This window comes from Microtus ochrogaster, linkage group LG10 (genome assembly GCF_000317375.1).
Source record: "Microtus ochrogaster isolate Prairie Vole_2 linkage group LG10, MicOch1.0, whole genome shotgun sequence".
Taxonomy (NCBI): Eukaryota; Metazoa; Chordata; class Mammalia; order Rodentia; family Cricetidae; genus Microtus; species Microtus ochrogaster.
The window spans coordinates 12,797,599-12,807,416 of NC_022035.1; positions in this window are offsets into that span (position 1 = coordinate 12,797,599).

The window sequence follows — 9,818 nt, forward strand, 5'->3', positions numbered from 1 at the left end:
CCCGCCACCGCCTCCCATTTCCCTCCCCCTCCCCCGATCAAGTCCCTCTCCCTCATCATCTTGAAGAGCAATCACGGTTCCCTGACCTGTGGGAAGTCCAAGGACCGCCCACCTCCATCCAGGTTTAGTAAGTTGAGCATCCAAACTGCCTAGGCTCACACACAAATTCTTACTAGTATCTTACAGTATTTTTTTCTGAAAACATTGGCCTAGAGCAGTATTGAGACTCAAAAGGGGTTCCCACAAGTAAGACATGTGTGCATCTCACGCATCCAGCCCAGGAGGAATCCAGCAACACAGGATGCAGAGAGACATTCCAGGGTGTGTGCAGTCTGAAGTGCCCCATACTGCCCAGATGGGAATTGTGCATTCTGTGTCTACCCCAGTCTGTCTGGGATGCTCCTGTGTCTGGTCCATGAATGATGGCCCCGATCCTTCCTTCAAGAGTATTTTGAATCTTTTAAATGCTCATCCACACCAATATGAACAAAGTGTATAAATTTGAGGTCAGGGCAACTGCCACAACTCAGGTATTCTTTGCTCTCCTAAGAAAACCCGATAACTTCTGGGAGAAGCTGTAAAAATCCAGTCTTCTGGCTATGGCGAACTGTAGTAAGTATCACTCCCTCTGGGAGCATACCAAGTGAAACTCTACCATGTTGGGTTTTCAGGAGCTATCCCACCAGCCCCCAAAGGCTTTGGGTCATATATCTAGCAAATTATATCTTACATTTTAAAAAAACAGGTTACTGACAAATAGGATGATCCCCCTGCAATTAAAATCTGATGTCAGAGTGCGAAAATCCCCTGCTAACAGGGAACTCCCATGTCACTCATTCTACATTAAGGATATTTATTCTCCTTTGTTGTTCTCATTTTTAAAAATGGCTCCCTTGGTTGCAATGTTATGTTAAGCATATTACATGTTACTCCGAAGTCAGCTCATATATTATGTCCCATTACACTCCAGGGTATACATTTCTGAATAGCTCACACTCCACAGTTACAGTTCCCCATTAAATATGGGCTGCCACAAGGGGAGCCCAGGAGAGTTGTTGGTTCTATTCCCAGCTTCTTGTTTTCCCTGGAAGTTCCCCTCCTTCCATTGCCTGCTCCTCAGGGAAGGTGCGCCTTCAGTAAGAGAAGTCTACCTGGGGAAGGTGAAAAGTATTTCTCTCCTGAGTCTTCTGGAAGGGAGGGTGGAAGTGGCGTCTGGCTGACCGAGTGCCTGTCACCTTCTGTGGGGGCCAGAGATGACTTGCATCTGCAGGGCTATGCTGATAGGACACAGAAGGAGGGGTGCCAGAAGCCATCATGGCGACTGACAGCAAGCTACGAGACTCTTTCCTTCTGCAGCATTAGCATCAGCAGGAGTTTCCGTCCGGCACAGACATGGAGGTTTCATCTCACGTGGCCAGCATACGCTTAAAGCATCTGTGTTGGAACACCATTTAGTGATGGTTTCCGGGATTTCGCAGGATGTAATCTTTCTAGTCTCTTCAGTAAAGCCCCACCATGACAACACGGTATTATTTGCTTTTACTGCGGGATCTCAACTCTAAAGAGCCACCACCTGCTTTCTTCACTTCCCCCAGGCAGCAGACATTGTGCACGGGGCTCCCTGCGCTCTGGGAGTATCGCAGCAAAAAAAAAAAAAAGTCAAGATGCATGAGCTCACCACGTGAGGCTAATGCTTCTTGGAAGTAAGGTGCCCAGTACTGGGATGCGGGTCTCGCGGCTGATGCTAGCGCCTTCCCTGCTGCTGTGGTTCTTCAGGGTGGTAAACAGGCGAAAACCAGAGAGCCCGCATCGTCCCCGAAGGGCCTTGTGTAATACTTCCCAGTGGGCTCCAAACACCTTCCAAAGGTGAACAAGTCAAGAGCCTCTTCTCTCTTGGGAAACTTTGCCAGTTCCGATCTCCCCGTATGCTTTCTTTCACATTACCCGACCATTCCCCAACACAGTGATGAGCTGCAGACACTACTTTCTTTCAAGATAAGCGGGGAATCTTCAGAGAAGTGCTCACGATGGGACCGGGGCACAAGAGTCCCTGGAGCCGGCAGCAGTTTCCCTTGACTGCAGAGCCGAAGACCTGAGACCCTTGACAAATGAGAATCAGATTGCTTCCAAAATACATCACAGACTCTTGGGGCTTTCTGTCGCCATATAAGGAGTGGGTCAAGAGTTATTTATCAGAGGTTCTCGAGGGCAAAGAGAGGCTACAGGGCACTTCAATTAGCTGAGCAGTCCCCAGCTCTCACGTGCCTACAGTTGTCACCAGGAGGGGATTTCAGCCGTTCAAAGGGCTATTATTGCCATTTCATATGCAAGAGCTGCAAAGGGGCCCATCTTTTTTGGTCAACTCCTTTGAGTAGCTTTGCCAATAATGTCTTGAACTTCTGAAACTATTAGAGTCTAGAAATAGCCAAGCTATTAGCAAATAGGTATCTTCACAAAAATGTCAATCAAGACTGTTCAGTGATAACTGGCCACCTCAGCCAAAGGCAAGTCAAAAGGTCATTGGGGAATCGGCCTGCCTTCTCCGAGGATGCTAATAAGACAGCCAATCTGAGCCCCAACAGCTATCCTAGGTTTTATTTCAGCACCATACTCAACAAAGTTTACAACCACAAACAGTTCAAACCCAGGGTTTCCAGCTTCCTAATGAGACTGACACATTCCTGTTGAGTCACAGTTGGCAATGGGTGTACACAGAGGCATTCTCAACCCATTAATATTTGCCTTCAAAATTCTCTTGAGATGTCTTCCATTCAGAAAGGGTTAACCAGGCATTTAAGAAACATCTGAGTTGTTAAAAGTCAACAGCTTTACTTATCCCATAAACAGGTAAAGAAAACATGATACTGTAAACCTAGCTCACAGTTGGGAGTTGGAAAAGTCCTAGACCCTAGAGAAGAATATGCTATTACTGCCCTTTTCTTAAACAAATACAGTTCATAACTGTATTTCAAATATTTTTCCTTATATCCACAGAAAAATATAGTTCTCACCCTTCATCAAAGGAAAAAAATGTCATGAATAGACACTATTACAGAAAACCACAACTGGTCAAAATAAAGAGAATAACTGACCATGGGGTTCCCAGGCCAATTAATACACCTATATAATACATCTATAACTCCTGTACCTAAGACTTGGGGAGCATCATTGTAGAACGGGCAGAAATGTTATAAAATCCAGATGGCCAGGACCCCTGCATTAATGACTTCTAGACATGACAGGGCAGCTACACCCATAACATCTCAACAATAAGGCTACCGAAACAAGGCCTGCATAGTGACAACACCTATGACATGCCAGTTTGGATAGGGAAATTGCACAAGTCCTTGCTTCTAGTAAAGCAAGAGCTATTAGCAATCAATGAACCAATGACTGCTAAGAGAGGGCGAATCTGTCTTCTGCAGGAATAAGCTCTCCAAGGGTATCCAATTCCAAATATCACAAGAGTAACACTAAATAGAATAGACTCCATAACACACACACACACACACACACACACACACACACACACACACACACGTTTCTCTAGTTGTAATTTTGTCATGGTGTTTTTAGGTTTTGGTGGTAGATAAAAGTGGATAAAATATATTCAATACCGAAAATGCAAAATTTTCATGAAGCTCCACAGCTTCCTTTAATAATGCCTATTCTAACTGTACAAAAATTAATTGAGGCCGGGCGGTAGTGGTGCACACCTTTAATCCCAGCACTCGGGAGGCAGAGGCAGGCAGATCTCTGTGAGTTTGAGGCCAGCCTGGTCTATAAGAGCTAGTTCCAGGACAGCTAGGAGTATTGCACAGAGAAACCCTGTCTCAAAAACCAAAAAAAAAAAAAAAAAAGTTAATTGAGTTGTACATAGTTAATTTTAGCATGAAACATGTTTTTGTTTATTTTATAGTTTCTCTTACAATAAAGTATATAAAAATAGAGGTATCTATTTTATTTTAAAAAAGCAACAATAATTATAGATAGTCAGGTCATGAATTTAAGAGGAAGATAGAAGAAGGGTCTGAAAGAGTTGAAGCAGTGAAAGCCTGGAAATTATGTAAATACAGTACTTGAGTATAAAATTCTCCCTACTTGACACTATTAATAAGGTCAAGAACCTGAGACTATATAGGGCATGGCCACCTGTTACTACTTACTATTCTGTTAAAGAAACATGGCAATAAAATGATCCCTAATGACATATTGTTATACTCATGGATCAGTCTGTCATCCAACCATCACTGGAGAGCTTCTTCTTGCAGTAAATGGCAGTTAGCAAGACCTGCAGTTGGACAATGTGCAGAGGGTGAAAGTCTTTGAAGCACTCAACCGTAAGGGGGATGCCTTTATCATACTTTCACTCAAGATTTGGGGAGCTAACAATTTATACATCGAACTCACAAAACCAGAAAAACTTCTGTATGACAACGGGTGCCATCATTAGGACAGGCAACACCCTATAGAATGGGAAAATAATTTTTATCAACTACACATCTGATAAAGAGCAAATATGAAAAAATACATAGAGCCCAAAAATCTAGACAATAAGAAAAAAATGTAAAAAAATGGGACACAAATGTAAACAGAGAAATCTCAAATGCCTGAGAAACACTTAAATGTTCAACATCCTTAGCCACCAAGGAAATGCAAATCAAAATGACTATGAGATTTCATCTTACACCTATCAGAATGGTTAAGATCAATAAAACAAATGATAGCTCAAGCTGGCAAGGATGTGGAGTTAGGGGAATACTAATCTATTGTCTGTGAAAGTGCAAATTTGTATGATCACAATAGAAATTCATGTGGCAATTTCTCAAGAAGATAGGAATTGATTTACCTCAAGAAAAAGATACACCACTCTTGGACATATACCCAAAAGATGCTTCATCCTACCATAGAGACACTTGCTCAACCGTATTTATTGCTGCTCTATTAACAATTGCCAGATATTGGAAACAACCTAGATATTCCTCAATAGATGAATGGATAAAGAAAATATGGTACAGGCTGGATGGTGGTAGCACACGCCTTTAATTCCAGCACTTGGGAGGCAGAGACAGGTGGATCTCTGTGAGCTGGAGGCCAGCCTGGTCTATAAGAACTAGATCCAGGGCAGCCAGGGATATTACTTGAAGAACCTTATTTTGAAAAACCAAAAGAAAAAGGAAGAAAGAAAAGAGAAAAAGGAAAATGTGGTACATTTACTCAATTGAGTATTACTCAGTTGTTAAAAAAATGAAATCATGAAATAGGCAGGTATATGGGTGGAGCTGGAAAAAAAAAATAATCCAGTGTGAGGTATCCCAGACCCAGAAAGACAAATGTGGTATGTATTTGCTGGTATGTATTTGCTTACATGATGATATTAGCTGTTAAGTCAACAAACGCCAAGGTATAATCCATAGAAGCACAGAGGTACGAAATAGAGTGAGGGACTAGGTAGGGCACATGGCTCTCCATAGAAACAGGGACTAGAATAGACAGTTATGAATGGTTATGGGATGGATGGGGGGGGATTGAAACAGGAGGATCGAGGCGGTAAAGAGAGGGAAGAGTGAGAGAGACAAAAATTAAGGTCTATTTGAAAGACATGAAAATGTAATACAACAGAAGTTTTGTAAAATCTATATATATATGAAGGGGCTCTAAATAAAATTGCCCAATACCTGGGAGATGGAGCCCCACCGAATTATCTCTTGTCACCAAATGAAGCTTTAGGTACCAGGACTGGGTTACATCTAATTGAGCTGTCGGCCACATGGCTCCTTGGGAACTCCTAAACACCTCAGTCTGTTGCCAAGACTGTAAGTTGCTCTCCATAAACTGATGCCAAGACCCCATGCTGAAGAAGACACCTACACCACTCATTGAACGTGGAGAAGTTAGCTGGCGCCTTCATAGAACCTTCGCTCTGAGTCTTCATGGTGTGTGGAAATCAGGAGGAGACCCCATAGAGAGCACTGTTCCACACAGATTTTCTGATGTAATCGACAATGAGTACCAAGAATATATACAGCATTCTTCATGTGTTTCTTCTGCTGGATAAGAAGGAGACCTTCGCCCTCAGCTGCCGGAACCTGTTTCTCCACATCTTCTCGCGGTGTCCTGTCCATAGGGACACCATAGTGCGCGTATCTGCTTGTCTCCACATCCTTTCCTGGTCCATTGGATATTTTACCCCTACATTTTAAGGCTGGCAACTATTCAAAAGCAAGGGGTGTGGGGCATGGAAAGAAATTAAGACTCTTACTGACATGAGCCCCAAATCAAATTCCAGTGAAATTTCACGGTGAGAAAATGTAGTTAAGCAGCATGGGCCACAATTAAATTCTAGCCCTCTTGTCTCGATCCCTGCTTGTCTGCCTTTGGTGAGGGCGCCCTACTTCTTAGAATTCTTCTTGAGCCTGTTTTTTCACTCTGGCGGCTGCTCATTCACGTGACTTATTTTTGCTAATCTCTCCCAGGGCAGAGCACAGACAGACACTACACTCTTGGGTAGAGAATCCGAGGTGCTTTGGGGAAGGGGAGAAATGTGTAAACAGCCAGGTCACATACCCGAATGCCCCCCACTGTTCCTGTTGCGGGCTGTCATTGCCACACGTTGCTCCCAAAACTTAACTGGGAGGGAAAACTGAGCAGGTCAGTTGCCCCCCCCTTTGCACTATTCATGATTTTTTTTTAATTACGGCCAAATTTACAGAAGGAAATTTGAAAAGTAGACTGCCACTTTAAAATATTTTGTTCCATCAAGATTTTATTTATGACTTTTAATATTGGATCCCGCCAATGTAAAAACATCACCTGATAAAACCGTGCTGTGGATTTGCATGCCCATCCCATGTAATGAGTAGAATCTGCATTCTGATCAAGTCCCAGGAAGCTTGTGCTTTGTTGCACTTAGAGAGCGAACAGCTCAGAAGGGCTTTCGGCATCTCTGGAGCCATAAAATGACACGTTCCCATTGTTATTGGACCCAGATGTTAGTCACTGCTAACAGCCATCCAGAGTGAAGAGGAGGTATGAGAAAAGGTATGCTTAAAGTTCTGGGTTATTGAATCATTCATTCATAAACTTTATATGGAGTCTTCTCTGTGTGTCTATGCTAGTGGTGTTCTCAGTATATATCCAATGTTTCCACTCAAGTCCCTGAATCACGGTATAGTGGTCCCCTAGATAAGACCTGAAGCAAAGTCAAGCAGTGCCCAGCAAATGAAAGCCCTAGGAAGGAACAGAGACGGAGAGGATGCTGCTGGGCCTAAGGCAACCGGGCACTAAATACAGGTTTAGGCACAGCGCCTGCCCAGCACGGGCCCACATCGTGCCTTTGATACACTGCGATTCATTGTCTCTACTTGTAAGAAATGAGGATCATTTCCCGAGGTCCCTCCTAGCTCTGTGGCAAGTACAGAGTCTTCTGTGCCATAGGACAGGCGGCCATAAAGGCATTCTTGTAATGGGTATTCAGCCTGGAATGGAGAAGTCGTGGGACGGAAACGCAGCAGACCAATTACGGTGACAAAGACAGATCAGTAGATGAAGAGGAGAAAGGGGGCATAGAGGTATGACAAAGACAGGACACGCACGAGACGGCTGGCCCTGAGAGCGGTGACAGACAGAGGGGAGGGAGGCCGAGACCACAGGAACATGGAATGTGAAGGTTTGGATGAGTCCCTTGTGGTGGCGCTGGTGCCACTAAGCGACACGGGAGCTAGGATAGAGCGAGGAAGAAAAATGCAAACTGTGCCTCCTTGTCGCTGGGGGTGCCAGGGAAGGAACACTGCTATTCCTCTTCCTCCTCCAGTCTCACAGTCCCCTCCTGTTCCTTCTTCTTCAACAGTGGAGCCAAGGGCTGCTGTGTGCTGCTGTTTCCCCTCAGCAGCAGAGCCCAGCCCAGGGTGTGGTTCTGAGGGGAGGTCAGGTCAGTAAGTAGCATCCGAAGGAAAGAGATGGGGTATTTTAAAAGGTGCAAATCCTTTAAATGAGGCAGTAATCACATCCACGACAGCCAAGTCTCTATTTTGTAGTTTTCTACCTGTTCATTCCTTAATCCTCACACACGCTTTATGAAACAGGTATTGTTATTCACCTATAGATCAGAGAGGTGAAGTAACTCTTCATCCTTATCCAGCACGCAGCAGGCAGAATGAGGTGTGAACTCAGGACTGTCTGATTTCAAAGTTCTTTCTACCTAAAAAGGTGCAGCGTATGCTGAACACAAGCTTGACTCAAGGCCATACACAGTGCACAGTTCGATTAGCAAACTGGGAGCAGTCTTAGCGAGTTTAGCCAAGATTAGATTGCTGGAGAGGGTATGTGGTGCCATTAGGACATTGGAAGCAGTGGTGGCTCTGGAAGATTACGGTGTAGTGGTTTAGAATGAGTTATGGAAAGAATGGACAGAAGAGAGGAGAGTTACACACACAAGTTCTCATGAACATCGGGTAGAGAGCCTCAGAAATGGCTGATCAGGGCCTTGCTTTGGATGCGATGCAAAGGAGGGAAGGGAGATGTACTTCGAGGAGCAAGAGATGGGAAGGGTCAGACATGGCTATTGTATGGAATTTCTGAAGTTTGGGAGTGGAGATAGTGAGCAGAGTGATTCTTCCTTCAGGAAAATAAAACCCTAGGAGTCTTCCCTGTTTCCCCAACACACTGTGATGGCACAGGCCTCCCAATGCTTTTGTCTCCCCTTTGATGGGCTTCAGCTAGTTGACATCAGTAACTGCTGACCGTGTGGTCAGGAAAAGTACTAGGTTACATAAGAGAACTAGATTCTCCTGCCATGGATTCTCCTGCCAATCAAGAAACTTTGAAAATACACCACTCCTTGGCCCGTCTTTAGAAAGTCTGATTTCACTAGTCTATAGACCCGGTTCTCCCCAGCACTGGTGGACTGTGGCTAGGCCTAGGCTTGCTAAGTTAGGGTAGTCAGAGGATGATGAGGTAGAGGATGTGGCTCAAACCCACTGTGCTTTTCCCTTCCTTCCTTCCTTTCTTCCTTCCTCCCTCCCTCCCTCCCTCCCTCTCTCTCCCTCTCTCTCTCTCTCTTTCTTTCTTTCTTTTTAAAATCAATATTTCTTGTTATCTGCTTGAATACATCCTCACATACATTCCCTAACAGCCCCAGACAGTTCCTCTCATGGACAGGGATGTTAGCATAGGAGAACTTTCCCAGATTGGCTTACTAGTGGCATCTCATAGGATGTAGAGACCACAGAATGAGCAATTTCGCTCGCCTGTAGAGTCCAGTAGAGTATTTTGAACTTGCATAATCTCAACATCAGACAAAGCATCCACAATTTTAATTGGATTTACAAGTAGAAAAAAAATACTGACTTCACTCTCTTTCTGCCTGTGAGCGCCATGGCCTTTCTGTGAGTGAAGGAATGCCCCAGGCCACAATTTTTTAAAAATATTGCCCAAGCCTAGCAGAGTCTCAGTGAAACGTTTTTGTACCCGATTAACCTCTCTGCCAACGTATTAATTCAAATCAGAACAAATCAAATCAAATTAGAAAAAGCCCAGGCTTAATGGATGCCAGCACTTCCGGGTGGCCTTCCAGACCCTCAGAGAGGAGATGGGAAGGAACACCGGGAAACCATGGAAAGGGGAAAGGAAGACCGAAAAACTACGTGTTTGTTCTCTGGGAGGCAGTTTAAATACCCTGTGGGAGTGGTCTTGAGCATCTCTGGGGAGGGGTCACTGATTGACTGCCTTTCTCCGAGGTGGAGTCTGAACTAAAGCCAGGGGAGGAGGCCAGGGATGGAACTTTTCACCCAAACATTCCAGACTCTTTGGATATAGGT